This window comes from Nicotiana tabacum, chromosome 5, assembly GCF_000715075.1.
Source record: "Nicotiana tabacum cultivar K326 chromosome 5, ASM71507v2, whole genome shotgun sequence".
Lineage (NCBI taxonomy): Eukaryota > Viridiplantae > Streptophyta > Magnoliopsida > Solanales > Solanaceae > Nicotiana > Nicotiana tabacum.
Genome location: NC_134084.1, coordinates 140,572,292 through 140,587,709, shown reverse-complemented (window position 1 = coordinate 140,587,709; position 15,418 = coordinate 140,572,292).

Here is a 15,418-nt window from a genome sequence, read left to right as displayed (position 1 = left end):
GGGTGATAAGATATTTTCGAAGATTGACTTGAGATCGAGCTACCATCAGTTGAGGATTAGGGCATTCGATGTCCCTAAGATAGCTTTCTACACTTGGTATGGGCATTATGAGTTCTTGGTGATGTCATTCGGGTTGACAAATGCCCCAGCAACTTTTATGGATTTGATGAACCGAGTGTTCAGGACTTACTTGGATTCATTCATGATAGTATTCATTGATGATATTTTGATCTATTCCCGCAACCGGGAGGAGCACGAGCAGCATCTTAGAGTGGTTCTTCAAACTTTGAGGGATAGTTAGTTGTATGCCAAGCTTTTGAAATATGAGTTCTGGTTGAGTTCATTTGCATTCCTGGGTCATGTGGTATCAACGGAGGGTATTCAGGTTGATCCGAAGAAGATTGAGGCAGTTAAGAACTGGCCTAGACCAGTATCAGCTACATAGATCCGGAGTTTCTTGGGATTGGCAGGCTATTATCGTCGGTTTGTGGAGGGGTTCTCGTCTATTGCAGCCCTGATGACCAAGTTGACCCAAAAGGGTGCCCAGTTTAGATGGTCTAACGAGTGTGAGGCGAGCTTTCAGAAGCTCAAGATAGCTTTGACTATGACACCGATGTTGGTTTTGCCCACAGGTCATGGCCTTATACAGTTTATTGTGATGCATCTCGTATTAGACTTGGTATGGTGTTGATGTGGGATGACAAGTTCATTGCATGTGCTTTTACGGCAGTTGAAGTTTCATGAAAAGAACTATCCGGTTCATGATTTGGAGTTGGCAGCATTGTTCATACATTGAAGATTTGGAGGCATTATCTGTATGGTGTGGCATATGAGGTGTTCACGGATCACAAGAGTCTGCAGTACTTGTACAAGTAGAAGGAGCTAAATTTGAGGCAGATAAGATGGTTGGAGCTGTTGAAAGACTATGATATCACCATCGTATATCATCCGGGAAAGGCCAATGTGGTGGTCGATGCTTGAGTAGGAAGTCAGCCAGTATGGGCAGTCTTGCTTATATTCTGGTCGGTGAGAGACCGCTTGCTTTGGATGTTCAGGCTTTGGCTAATCAGTTCGTGAGGTTGGATGTTTCTGAGCCCATCCGTGTGTTAGCTTGCACAATCGCTCGTTCTTCTTTATTGGAGCGTATCCTAGATCGACAGTATGATGATCCCCATTTGTGTGTCCTTAGAGACACGGTGCAGCACAGAGGTGTCAAGCAGGTTACCTTAGGAGATGATGGAGTTCTGAGATTACAGGGTCGAGTTTGTATGCCTAATATGGATGGACTCCGAGAGTTGATTTTAGAGGAGGCTCATAGTTTCCGGTACTCAATTCATCCGGGCACCGCGAAGATGTACCAGGATTTGCGGCAGCATTATTGGTGGAGGAGGATGAAGAAGGATATCGTTGCGTATGTTGCTCGGTATTTGAATTGTCAGTAGGTTAAGTATGAGCATCAGAGACCTGGTGGTTTGTTTCAGAGGATTGAGCTTACCGAGTGGAAGTGGGAGCGGATCACTATTGATTTTGTTGTCGGACTCCCACAGACTCGGAGGAGTTCGATGCAGTGTGGGTAATTGTTGATAGGCTGACCAAGTCAGCGCATTTTATTCTTGTGGCAGTATCCTATTCATCCGAGAGGTTAGCCGAGATCTATATCCGGGAGATTGTTCGTCTTCATGGTATGCCCGTGTCTATCATTTCGGACCGAGGTACACAGTTTACCTCACATTTCTAGAGGGCAGTTCAGCGAGAGTTGTGCACACAGGTTGAGTTGAGCACACCGTTTCATCCTCAGACGGACGGGCAGTCCAAGCAGACTATTCAGATTTTGAAGGATATGCTCCGAGCTTGTGTCATTGACTTTGGAAGCTCGTGGGACCAGTTTTTGCCTTTAGCAGAGTTGGCCTACAACAACAGCTACCAGTTGAGTATTCAGATGGCTCCTTATGAGGCTTTGTATGGTAGGCGGTGTCGGTCATCGGTTGGATAGTTCAAGTCGTGAGAGGCTTGGTTGTTGGGTACAGATCTGGTTCAGGATGCCTTGGACAAGGTCAGAATTATTCAGAATAGGCTTCGTACAGCTCAGTCCAGGCGAAAACGTTATGCCGACTGCAAGGTTCGTGATTTGTCATTCATGGTCGGCGAGCGGGTATTTCTTTGAGTGTCGTCTATGAAGGGCGTGATGAGATTTGGGAAGAAGGGCAAGCTTAGCCCTAGGTTCATTGGCCCGTTTGAGATTCTTGATCGAGTGGGAGAGGTGGCTTATAGACTTGCATTGCCGCCGAGCTTATCAGTCGTGCATCCAGTGTTTCATGTGTCCATGCTTCGGAAATATCACAGTGATCCATCCCACGTGTTAGATTTCAGCACTGTCCAATTGGACAAGGACTTGTCTATAAGGAGGAGCCGGTAGCTATTCTAGACTAGCAGGTTCGTCAGTTGAGATCGAAGAGTTTCCCTTCTGTTCGTGTTCAGTGGAGAGGTCAGCCTGCTAAGGCATCGACCTGGGAGTCCGAGTCCGATAGGCAGAGATGTTATCCCTATCTTTTCCCCGACTCAGGTACTTTCTTCTTATGTCCATTTGAGGACGAACGGTTGTTTTAGAGGTGGAGAATGTGATGACCCAAAAGGTCATCACTTGTTTTAGAAATGAATTCTGCATTCCGAGGCCTTAAAAACCTCTTTTAGTATCACCTCAATTTACGTGCGCAGTCGGGCGCATAGCTAGAAAGCCAATATGTGAAAATTTGTGAAAAATGATGAATTTTGACTTTAAAATAAATTTAAGTTGACTTCGGTCAACATTTTGGGTAAACAAACTCGGACTCATGATTTGACAGTCTCAGAGGGTCCGTAGGAAAATATGGGACTTGGGAGTATGCCCGGAATCGAATTCCGAGGTCCCAAGCCCGAGAAATAAATTTTTAAAGAAAAAATTATTTTCTGGAATATTTATGAGTGTTGGAAATGAAACGTGTTCAAAACTTGATGGTATCGGACACATATTTTGGTTCCAGAGCCAGTACAAGTCTTATATGTGATTTAAGATGAGTCTGTGAAATCTGGTAAGAAACGGAAGTCGTTTGAGGTGATTCGGACCCGTAGTTGTGAAAGATGATACTTTAGAAGTTTTGAGATTTTTCTTGGATTTCCATGCTAAATCCATTGTTTGAGAGGTTATTTTGGTGATTTGATCGCATGGATAAGTTCATATGATGTTTTTGAGTTAGTATGCATGTTTGGTTTGGAGCCCTGAGGGCTCGGGTGAGTTTTGGATAAGCCACGGGGTGGATTTTGGACTCGGAAAGTTGCAGACTTCAGTTGTTGCATTGCAGGCCTGCAGGCTTCGCATTGGCTCGCAAATGCGAAGGTTATGTCGCAAATGCAAAAATAGCCCAGGCCATCCTTCCTCGCAATTGCGAGGAATTTATCGCAAATGTGATGTTTCCCCTTTTTGATCAGTCATCGCAGATGCGACATGTAGTTCGCAAAAGTGACTTCACAAATGCGAAGGTCGCCTCGCAAATATGAGCTTAGCAGAAGTCTGGGTTCGCAATTGTGAACCCTGGTCGCAATTGCGACATCTGCAACCTACAATTTTATAACTTAGCCGAAAATCTTTCATTTTTCACACTCTTTCAAAACCAAAACACTCTTGGGCGATTTTTCAAAGACAACCCTTCTTCCAAATCGATTGTAAGTCAATCTTAACTCATTTTCTTCAATCATTAACATCTTTTCACATGATTTCAACTTAAAATCAATGATTTTCATGGGGGAAATTGGGTGTTTTGGGTAGAACCTAGGTTTTTCAAAAATTGGGGATTTGGACCTCGATTTGAGTTCCGATTTCAAAACAATTTATATATTTGGGTTCATGGGGGAATAGGTAATCGGGTTTTGGTTCGAACCTTGGGTTTTGACCATGTGGGCCCGGGAGCGATTTTTGACTTTTTGGGTAAAATTTTAGAAAACTCATTTTCATGCATTAGAATTGCTTCATTTAGCATTTATTAATGTAATTAAGTAACTTGTGGCTAGATACGAGCGAATTTGTGATGGAATCAAGAGGTAAAGCGATAGTTGAGACTTGAATTGTGTCTGTGGCACCGAGGTAAGTGTTTTGTCTAACCTTAGCTTGAGGGATTTGGAGTTGTGTCCTATTTGCTACGTGTTACTTGTTGGGTACGACGTATAGGCATGGTAACGAGTATCTATACGTCGGTGTCAAGCATGCCCATGAGTCTTGTATTGCAATTGTTATGACTCCGTTGTGGTTTATTGCGCTTCACATGTTATTATCATTATTGTTCCCTTGTCGGGATGCCATTATCATTATTGTTCCCTTGCCAGGATATTATTATCATTATTGTTCCCTTGCCGGGATATTATTGTCATATTATTGTTTACTTGCCGGGATGTTTGTTTTGATATTATTGTTCCCTTGCCAGGACCCTTTTATGATTGGTGTTGATAAAAGAAATGGGAGCGGGTTGCACGCCTGCAACAAGATATGTGAAATGGGAGCGGGTTGCACGCCTGCAACAAGATATATGAAATGGGAGCGGGTTGCACGCCTGCAACAAAATATATGAAATGGGAGCGGGTTGCACGCCTGCAACAAGATATATAAAATGGGAGCAAGTTGCATGCCTGCAATAAGCTATATGAAATGGGAGCGGGTTGCATGCCTGCAACAAGATATATGAAATGGGAGCGGGTTGCACGCCTGCAACAAGATATATGAAATGGGATCGGGTGGCTTCATTTGTACTTATTTCCATTTTTTCCTTTTGTTTCGGAGCAGTGATGTATTTATTTTGTATAACTACTCTTAGAAAGGCTTGTGACTTGTACCACCGATTTTGGGAATTGTAAATTGTTAATTTATATTCTCTTGATATTCTGTTGTTTTCTATTATTACCCGAAGCATGTTTCCCCTGCCCAATTTTAAATGTAATGATATGCTTCTATTTCTGTTGTATATGATATAACTGCACAAGTTTATTTGGTAGTCTGGTCCTAGCCTCGTCAGTACTTCGCCGAGGTTAGGCTAGACACTTACCAGCACATGGGGTCGGTTGTGCTGATACTACACTCTGCACTGTGTGCAGATACTGATATCGGAGCGCTTGGACCGTAGTGAGGGTGCTGTCTTCAATCCACACAGGTGACCCGAGGTAGTCCTGCAGACGTCCGCGGGCCTTGGCGTCACCTCCTATCTTTCGTTTATCCTGTTTCCTTTACTTATTTCAGAAACAATGTATCTTTTATCTTTCAGACTTTATATGTAGTATTCTTAGACCGTTTGTGAAACTGTGACACCTGTTCTAGGTGTTCGAGGTTCAAACAGTTGTATTCGATGCATATTTCAGATAGTTTACTTCATTTCTTCCGCTTATTGTAATTTCCGTTATCTACACGTTATTGCTTTATAATTGTTAAAGAGTATAAAATGGGTAAAAAGGTAATTTGTTCAAACATTTGGCTTGCCTAGATTTCACCAGTAGGCGCCATCACGACTCTCGAAGGTGGGAAATACGGGTCGTGACAGTTCAGGTCGGTGAAATCGACACACATCCGCCATTTCCCATTATTCTTTTTGACCATGACCACATTGGCGACCCATTGGGGATATTTTGATTCTCGGATGGAACCATTAGCGAGTAATTTATCAACTTCTTCGCGGACCGCCTCATTGATGATGGCATTGAACTTTCTCCTCATTTGCCGTACTGGAGGGTAAAGAGGATTGACATTCAGCCTGTGTGTGGCGATATCCCTTGGGATTCCTGGCATATCTGAATGGGAAAAGGCAAACAAATCGGCATTGTTAGTTAAGAACTCATGATACTTACCTGGTTCTGAGAGGTTGTGTCTGATATAGGCCTTTTTTGCACTATCGGTGTTGTCCAGTTGGACATGGTCGAGATCTTCTACAGTTGCCTTGCAAGCTTCTACGACATCCAGGTCTTTAATGATCTCTATTTGTACGTCGGGTTTGGTTCCCGATATGGCTGATTGCTATGCTTCCGCACTTGCCCCTTTTAGTTGTTTGGTGTGTGTGCAATCTTGGGTGATCCGATAGCATTCTTGGGCGGTGCGTTGCTCGCCCCGGATGCTGAATATCACCCATGGGGTAGGAAATTTGATTATTTGATAGAAACTTGAAGGAACGACTCGCATGGCGTGTATTCATGGACGCCTTATGGTGGCGTTATAGGCTGTCTCTTGGTTCATGACGTGGAACGTCGTCTCCAGGGTGACTCCTCCTGCCAGAACGGGTAGCACTATCTATCTAGAGGTTTGCTCCACTGCATTATTAAAACACGTTAGTGTTATGCAATGCGGTACTATTTTATCCTCGAGCCTCATCTGCATGAAAACTCGTGAATGATACACGTGCCACTTCCGTCATCCACCATTATTCTCTTTACGTCGGTGTCCACGATATGTAAAGTTATAACCAAATCATCATAGTGAGGGAAAGACAAACCGTTGGTATCCAACTTATCGAAGATGATACTATCTTCGAGGTTGTCATACCGTTCGTGGGCGACTGTCCGTTTGAGTTTGTGTGTGGTGGTGAACTTCACATGGTTGATTATTGTATCGTCGCAACCGCCAATGATCATTTGTATGGCACGAGGAGGTCCCTGAGGTTGATCGCGCCCACGAGTGAAGTTGACTCGTCCTTGGTCGCTTAGCAATTCTTTCAGGTGTCCCTGATTTAGCATTCTTACCACTTCCTGTCGTAGACCTATGCAGTCCTCGGTCTTGTGCCCCCTTTCCTGGTGAAATTCACACAAAACGTTCGATCTACGGGTACTCGGATCCGACTTCATCTTTTGCGGCCACTGCACCTTTGTGCCGAGCTTTTCTAGTGCGTACACTATTTCTGAAGGAGAAACACAAAAGTTATGAGCAGATAATAATGGAGGCATACCTCTTTCGTTTCGGGGTAGTGCGGTGTGTCGAGGCGTGACATCTATATGTCGTGGAGGGGTAGGTTGGATGTTCGGATATAGGGTTGGTGCCTCTCTCGATTGAAATAGGGTAGTTGGTCCCTTCGGTCGTCGTTGCAGCGATCTCTCCTTGCTTCGGTTTGGACCGATGTTAGTCGCTATATCGGGCCGTTCAGGTCATCCTCGTCTGCCCTAACTTTGGCGCAATAGGCATTATAGATCTCTTCCCACGTGGTGGGAGGGTACTTCATGAGTCTACTTAGCAACTTTTTGGTTGCTTTTGACCCATTTCTGTTAACCCATTTTGGAAGGCTGCTACCGCCATCCCTTCTGACACATTTGGTAGGCTCATCCTTACCCTGTTGAATCAGGCTAGGAAATCCCGAAGTCCCTCGTCCGTCATCTGGCTGACAGCAAAGATATCATTTACCCTAGCTTCTGCCTTTTTTACTCCCGCGTGAGCGGTGACGAACTTATCTGCCATTTCTTCGAATGTTGATATCGATCGTGCTGGTAGTTGGGAATACCATGTCAACGACCCCCCTATCAGAGTTTTGCCGAACTTTTTCAGCAGCACTAACATCACATGTTCTTTCGATAGATCGTTACCTTTTTACTGCGGCAATGTAATGGATTAAGTGATCCTCCGGGTTCGTGGTGCCATCATATATTTTCAAATATGGCGGCATTTTGAAGGTTTTCGGAATAGAGTGGGGTGCTGCCTCTTCGTTGTAGGGCTGTTCGACGAATCGGCCCACATCACGTTTTGGTAGCAACTTCGGAGCGCCCAGTATTTTATCAACCCTTTCCTGATGCTCTTTCATCTAGTCGCGGAGTGTTTTGTTCTCATTTTTCATCTCTTCCATTTTCTTTAAGATGGTTGCAAGTGTATCGTTGCATGTGTCAATGGCATTATGAGTGTTACCTGTTCGTGGAGTGTCTGGCTCATCGGCAATAACTGCGGTTTTTGCGGGCATTGTGCCTTCGTTATCCCTTTGAACTGGTTTCTCGAGTATATTGCTCAATGTGTTTGTCAACCAGTCTTCTAATAGCCTTTTCACGGCTGGTGATGCTTTTCCTGCTGCGGATGTTGAGGTTTCCCTTTCGCGCGAGACAGTTAGGCCCTCGTATGGGGGAGGGGGCGAGATCTCTCCCTCAGGTGTAGCACTTGGCGTTGCGTTTTTGTTGTCTTCCCCACCGGCTTCATTGAGGGAATTCAGGAGGTTGTTCGTGACGCCTACTATCGCCTTTAGCCTTGTTTCTCCTTTTCCCGCCATTGTTGGCCTTTGTGAGGGTAAGAAGAGGTGATTATTTCTTTTAAGAATCTAGACGAAACTAAGATCTCCGATATAGAAATCCCCACAGACGGCGCCAAATTGTTTGACTCAAAAGATATCAGAATCTTTTTAAATAAATCAATTAAAGAAAATAAAGAGGTAAATCTTAGCTAAGCATAATAATCTCTAGAACCAAAGATAGACCAGGAGAATGTAGAGAATAAGAGCCCTTTATCTCTTGGAAAAGAAGACTTAAATAATAACCCAGTCAATCCTCTATGTAAACGAGTTTACAACAAGTATTATAAGTTAGGGAAGATATATCCAGCGCCCTTTAAAAGGCTGTTTTACGCTCTATATATGTAAGGGACCAAAACCCTTCTAAGCTTTAAAAGACAAGTTATAGGGAATATTCGAAAGAATATTCCTAAGGTCCCCTAATCGGCCTGCTCTACTGCAAGAGTCGTACAGCCTCCTGTTCGCCTTAAAGTCGTCCTTTGCAGGATGTCGAACTTCAAGGATCTCGTCATTCGTCGTACTCGTCAGCGGTCATGGTTGTTCAAATTTGAACCCATACAATACTATCAGTGATAAACCTATCATATAGATTTAACAGTAATTAGCTTAAACTTCGTGAGAAACATAATGCTATGATAAAATTAGTCATTAGACATTCATAAACATTACAACAAAAACAATACTCTTATTTGGGCTAGGCTGGAGGCCTAATACATACACATGAAGATAAGTAGCTAGCTAACAAATTAAACACACACAACAATATTTATTGAAAATTCAATAAGAACTAAGTACAGATAGCTGCATAAACATAATTTGCCTTGCCCTTGAGATTTCTCTTTAAATTATCATTTCCTTGAGCTCATTAAGTGCTGTCTCAAAGGGAATTGGAAATGCCAAAGGATAGAAGTTGCCCTTTCCAACCAAAAAACCACCACCAAGAAAATCAATGGCCATTTTCCTTACCGTCTCCGGTGAGAGGCGACCATCTTTTCCGACCACCAATTTAGTGGGTGGCAAAAAAGGATGGCCGCCCACCAAACAAAGGAGGCCTCACATGAAAGGGGGAGAGAGGGTTTGTTTCGAAAGGTTTGGCTCAGTTTTTATAAGGCTGGGCTTGCTTCTTTTGTCGTTGGATATGAGGGCAACAAATGAAGACTTTGATCTCTCCTCCACTCAAATACGGATTTAAAATTTAAATTTGGAGGGTCAAAAATTTAAAATTTATTAAAATTTTTTATATATATTTTCAGTGGAAAACATGTTGGGTTCACAGTTGAACCTATAAATGATATATGCTACATACGCCTCTGTAGCAACGGATTAAGAAATTTACTCAAGGGTGTTCAAATTTTAAAAAAGTGAAAAATATTTCCTGACAAAGGGTGGTCAATATATGTTATTTATATTTCTAAAACCTAATATTTTACTTATATACATAGTATAATCTTTCGACGAATGGCTATCAATTGACCATCCTTTAAAACATGTAGTTTCGCCTCCGTGCCTCTGTTCGTTCCGACAATGTACGAATTTTCTACACCTTCAAATTATGATGACTTACACCAAAAAAAAAACTATCTATAATAATCATGAATTGATAACCTAAAAATGCAATAAACAACACATTAGAACCAATTAAAATATGCCTTTTTTTTTTGTTAGTTATAAGTTAAATACTTAAAAGAATGTGGTGACATGCGCGGGTAGTGTATTGTCACTTTTGGAAAGGGGTAAAAAGGTAAGTAGGAGTGGGATTGGTGGAGAGGGGTTTGGCAAGTTAAGAATCTTCCAAAGGATATGCCATTTACACTCTCACTACTTCACATCACGGATTTCATTTCTATAGTACTTTTTTCATTTACTCTTTTGACCCCATAGATGTTCTTTAAATTGTCACACTTTACTCCTTATATCTAATAATTTGATTATATAGTCAAATATCTTTATAATAGTCTTGTTTATTACGATAAGTTTTTGACTGCTATGATGAAGTGTTATAGAAAACACGTATTATTAAAACATAGCATAAGAATCATTTCCGAAAAAAACTTGCTATGATGAAGTGTTATAGAAAACACGTATTATTAAAACATAGCATAAGAATTATTTCCGAAAAAAACTTGACTTTTATAGTAATGGATGTTATATATAGATGTTGTTACAGAGGTTGTATTTAACTATTAGGAGTTTTTGTTCTATAGTTAATGTTAAAGGTTGGAATCATCATGCACGTGGCATGATTTACAAGTATGATAACAAATAATTACGAGCAAAATGTATGTATTTCTTTTCTTGCGTATATCTTTGAAATATTTTCCAAAACAAAGCAATGTTTGTAATTAAGTGGCTATTCAGAAGGGATTTTTACCTTCCTATACCATATATGAAACCTTATTACCTTCAATGTTTAAGGATTGTATTAATTACATTTCAGCATACCAAATTACCATTTATATACCACAATTCAAATTAAGGGTATAATTAATGCTTCATTTATATTAGGCGTTAATTTAGGAGCGTATATTCTCCCATTTTCGTTTACCCGCCTCTCTCTCCTCCCATCCCCCCACACCCCCCATGTTTTACCTTCAGTTAATTCCACCATATTCGTACCTCACCCACCTTTAACATCAGTTACCCACGATTTTCTTTTCTTTTCCAGTTAATTTCACAAAATCCTATTTTGAAGTTGCATCTATTTTTTCAAGTCCCAAATCATGAAAAAAATCAGCACTCCAAAAAAAAAAGCTTCAAAAGCTACATTAGCTGATATCCCATTCTTTGATTTGGGTGTTTTAACACCAAAATCACCACCCAAAAACGCAAAATCGACACATGTAAGTGAACCTACTACTAGCATTTCATCTCCTAGACAAATCCGTGCGGAGATGAGAACCAAGCATTTGCACGATGTTGATGCTGGTGGAGGTGATAAACCAGTCGAGAAACAATTCAAACGAAAGAGCAAAGAGTTGTGTGTAGATGATGATTTTATTGAACATTCCCCTAAAATTCCATCTGTGAAAAAACCCAAGGTCTCTCCTTCTTCATCAAAACCGAAAAAGAAGAAACCCTCCAAAAAAGTACCAAAATTGGTTCACAAAAAGATTTTGGTAAAGGTAAACACTAATTATTTTTCTTTACAGTTTTTAGTGTGATTTTGGTTGTAAAAATCTATTGTTCAAGTATTTTTTGGTAAAATGTGGAATTGTCCAAATTTTGTAGATTGTTTGTCTCAATTTTGTAGGTTAATTGTAATTGTGATTTTTAGACAGTGCATAAATGTAGTCATTTTGTAGTTATTTTGTAGTCTGCTGGATAAATTGTAGATAAGGTATATTTTTCACTTTTGTATGCTGCTACATTTACCTTCATACTAACTATAATTAATCTACATTTTGTGAGTTACTTGAACTAACTGTTATATTTTTGTAGTTATAGAGTTGTGGTTACCCTTTTCTTCCTTATTGTTTTGAGATAATGTTTACATGTGTAGATGTCCTGTATTGTTTTGTAGTTATAGGTGTGGGTAGGCTGTTCTTCTTTTAGTTATATTTTGTAGTTATATGTAGATTACTGCTTCCTTTTTTATGCTAACTACTAATGTTCAATAATTTTTTATTTTCTGCAGAATGGCCATTACTTTGCACCACAAAATGTTGATTATGGTGTGCTTAGATTCTACAGTTTGTGTGATCCGAGCATACCTAGCCAGATAAAAGCTTTACTCTCTCCAAACACTTTAAAGCTTTTCCAAAAAACTTGTTTTGGTTACTTATTTAGTCTCCCCACAATCAGTATGCAAAACCAAGCAATTCATCTTCTGATGAAGTATGAATTGTCAAAGTCTACTGACCCATATTTTTCAGTACTATTGAAGAGTGAAAAATTAAATTTTTCCTTGAGAGAATTTGGGTTGATTACTGGTCTAAATTGTGTGAATAAGTTTTCAGACTATGGTTACACTTCCACTTATGTTAGCCATTTAATGACTACTTATTTTTCGAACAAACAAAGGGTTGAAAAGTGGCATGTGTGTTGTCAGCTGAAACTCCTTATCTTGAACATTGCCGAATCATTAATTGACGTTGCCTTGAAGTGCCATTTACAGTTTTCAGCAACGCATATAAGCCAGTAGCTACAAAAAAATACAATATTTAATACAGGTTATAGATGTAGAAGCAACAAAAAGGACTGTTTTAACACAAATTCGTTAAAAACTACAATTAACTACAGTTTAACTACAATTAAACTACAATTTATAAAAACCACATATCTTCACTAAAACACAGATTTTACTGATATATTCTCCACAAATAAATCCATACCTTCTATGACTAGATCTTTTTACTCTGAACTGGAACTTGTGCATCACAAAAAAATTCTTCATTGCAGCAGCTACAGTTTGTTTGTCCTGATAAACTTGTCCTTCTTCAATATATGTTTGCGTAGATTCAGTTATTATTTCACTTTGATATTCCTCTATAGCTGGTGAGGATTGAATTTCAAGTAAGTTTAGGGATCCAGACGAACCTGCAGCAACATAGAGATAAATGTAGTAACTATGTAGATAATTTTGAAAACAACATTGCTTTATGAGCTTCAGTACATTATTTTTTGTAGTTAATTAGTAGATAAATGTTGTAATATTGTAGATAACACACTAACACAATAACTCTCTGCAATGTCGAATTAAACATACCTGCACTTGTGCTATTGTTGGTGATTGCCAATTCCATATTGAAATCTCTTACGCTTATACATAAAGGATACGAACCTAAGTTCTTATTCTCCTTTTTGGTCTCCATATACACACGAACCCCCATATCATTCCTAATCTCCATTGGAGGACAATTGTCGTTCACAATGTATTTGATTTCTACAATTTTATTCGATGTATCAATCGATAGTTGTTCTGCAATTGTAGAAATCAGAATTCCGTAGCTTGCATTCTCATCTACCACAATGGCATCAACTTCAAAATCTCTAAATCTGCCATAGTGATCCCAATTTCCATTCAATTTTAGCATTATTGGGATTTTTGACATGATTTCGTGTAGTTGAGAGAAAAATGATGAAGAACAAATATAGGTTCGACAATTTGAGTACTGAGGTCGATGAAGAACAATTTTGAATTCTACAATTTGTATTGCGTTGTAGAATTTGTAAAAGCAATTTGAGTATTGGAGCTTCTGAAGCTTGTGTTGTTTTAGAAATGTAGTGAATAAGAGAATTACGTAGCAATGAGATCTCTTTTCGTTTCAAAATTCGAATTTAATGTGGAAAGAATCAAACGCAGATTTCGTGCCTTCTTTTTAGAGCGTTTTAAATGGCAGAATCTGCCTAATTATGGATTGGTATATAAATTGTAGTAAAAGTGTGGACTGGGCGGGTAATTAATAAATTATGAACATTTTTGGTAATAAGGTTTCATATATGGTATAGATAGGAAAAATCCCTATTCAGAATTCTCAATTACAACTCAATGTTTATGGTACTTAGGTGCGCGTGTTTAAATTTTGCCACATTTAGCCAGCTTATTGACAAAGTAGGCTGAAATTAGGCTTATAGCCTTTTACACTTGTTGATTCACTAAGCAAGCAACTTAACCTTACCGAACATGTTGTGTTACATTAATTTTTTATGCTTCACTAATTATTATTTTTTATAAATTTAAGGTTGTTGAAGATATCAATTAAGCAAATAAAAATTGCTCTCTCTAACAACATCAACTTTTAAATTAGACACGGTACTAAAGCAGAGTAGGTCATGGTTTCCACTCTTACCATATTTTACTCGTTTTTAAAATTAAAAAAACCATGTTGTTACATAAGAGACATTGTAGACATCTTTAAATAAACAAAAATATGTTCTCTCGAGCAGTTTAATCATTCAGATTAGATGAATACACAGTTCAACAAAAGTAAGATTGCAAACAAAAACGACACCACAAAGCTTGCTAGTTTTCTTGCCAAGTGAAATTATCTCTGTTTGAACAACCTCACGCATATGTGCGTTTTTTTTTCTTCTTATTTTTATTTGCAAGTGTGAAGCTTCAATGGATATGGATTGTCCTCTTTCAACAAACTGTTACCCCCACCATGAAAGGTTGTCTGTTAGTTTGTTTTTCTCGCATTTTCTGCATGGGAAATCCAAAATAAAAACAGTAGATTTGTCCAATCAAAATCGTCATTTTAAAATTTAGAACTCATAAAGATTAAAATTATGGCTCCGCCTTTGCAATGGCTCATATATGCTGCAAAACAAACTTGATTTTATTTTCCTTCTCTTTTCCTTCATCTTTTCTTTATTATTGTTTGTTTCATACTTTCACGATTTTCTGTTGTGTATATGACCTAAATCATGGCAAAAAGCATCAAACTTTCAGCACCTTCATAGGCATATTCAGTCATTTCAAGCATCTTTCTCGAACCTCCTTTTTTCTTGTGGGGCCAACAATGTCTTAAAACATGGGATATTATTAATGTATTTAAATGTTAAAAAGAATGAAAGGATAAAAATTTAAAAAATTATGAAAATAAAAACTTAAATAAAATTCTAAACTAAAGAATGTATTTGAAAACCAATACAAAAAATCTACGCTTAACATACATTATATGTGCGTAAAGACATAAAATCATTAAATCCTAATTTTGAGAAAGGAAAAAAACTATTAAACGAGTAGTACGCGAGTCAAATGTCAAAGAACGTACCCACATAATTAGCAGAAAATGGCCCTAGTTATAAATATTGGCATCAAATAGCTAATTAATGTATATCACAACAATAATATGTACACAACTTTTTCTTCTTCCTTGTGTACAGCAATATGAATATTAAAATTTTATTTTCCGTTTTTCGTATTTTTATTTTCTTTCTTTGTATATCTAAAATATGAAATATAGTTATTTAACATTTATTATTGCCTTTTTATCAATGTATATCACAATAAAAATAATTATATTATTTGTATATCGTGGTGTATAACACACCGAATGTATATCAAAAATTTATTTTCTTTCTTTGTATATCGAAATGTTATTTACTCCTATAATTATACTTATTATTTTTATATTTTAAAACTTTCTCTCAACCTGTTATATTAAAAAATTATTTTCCTTCTTTGATCAATAAAAAAAATTAAAGTAAGT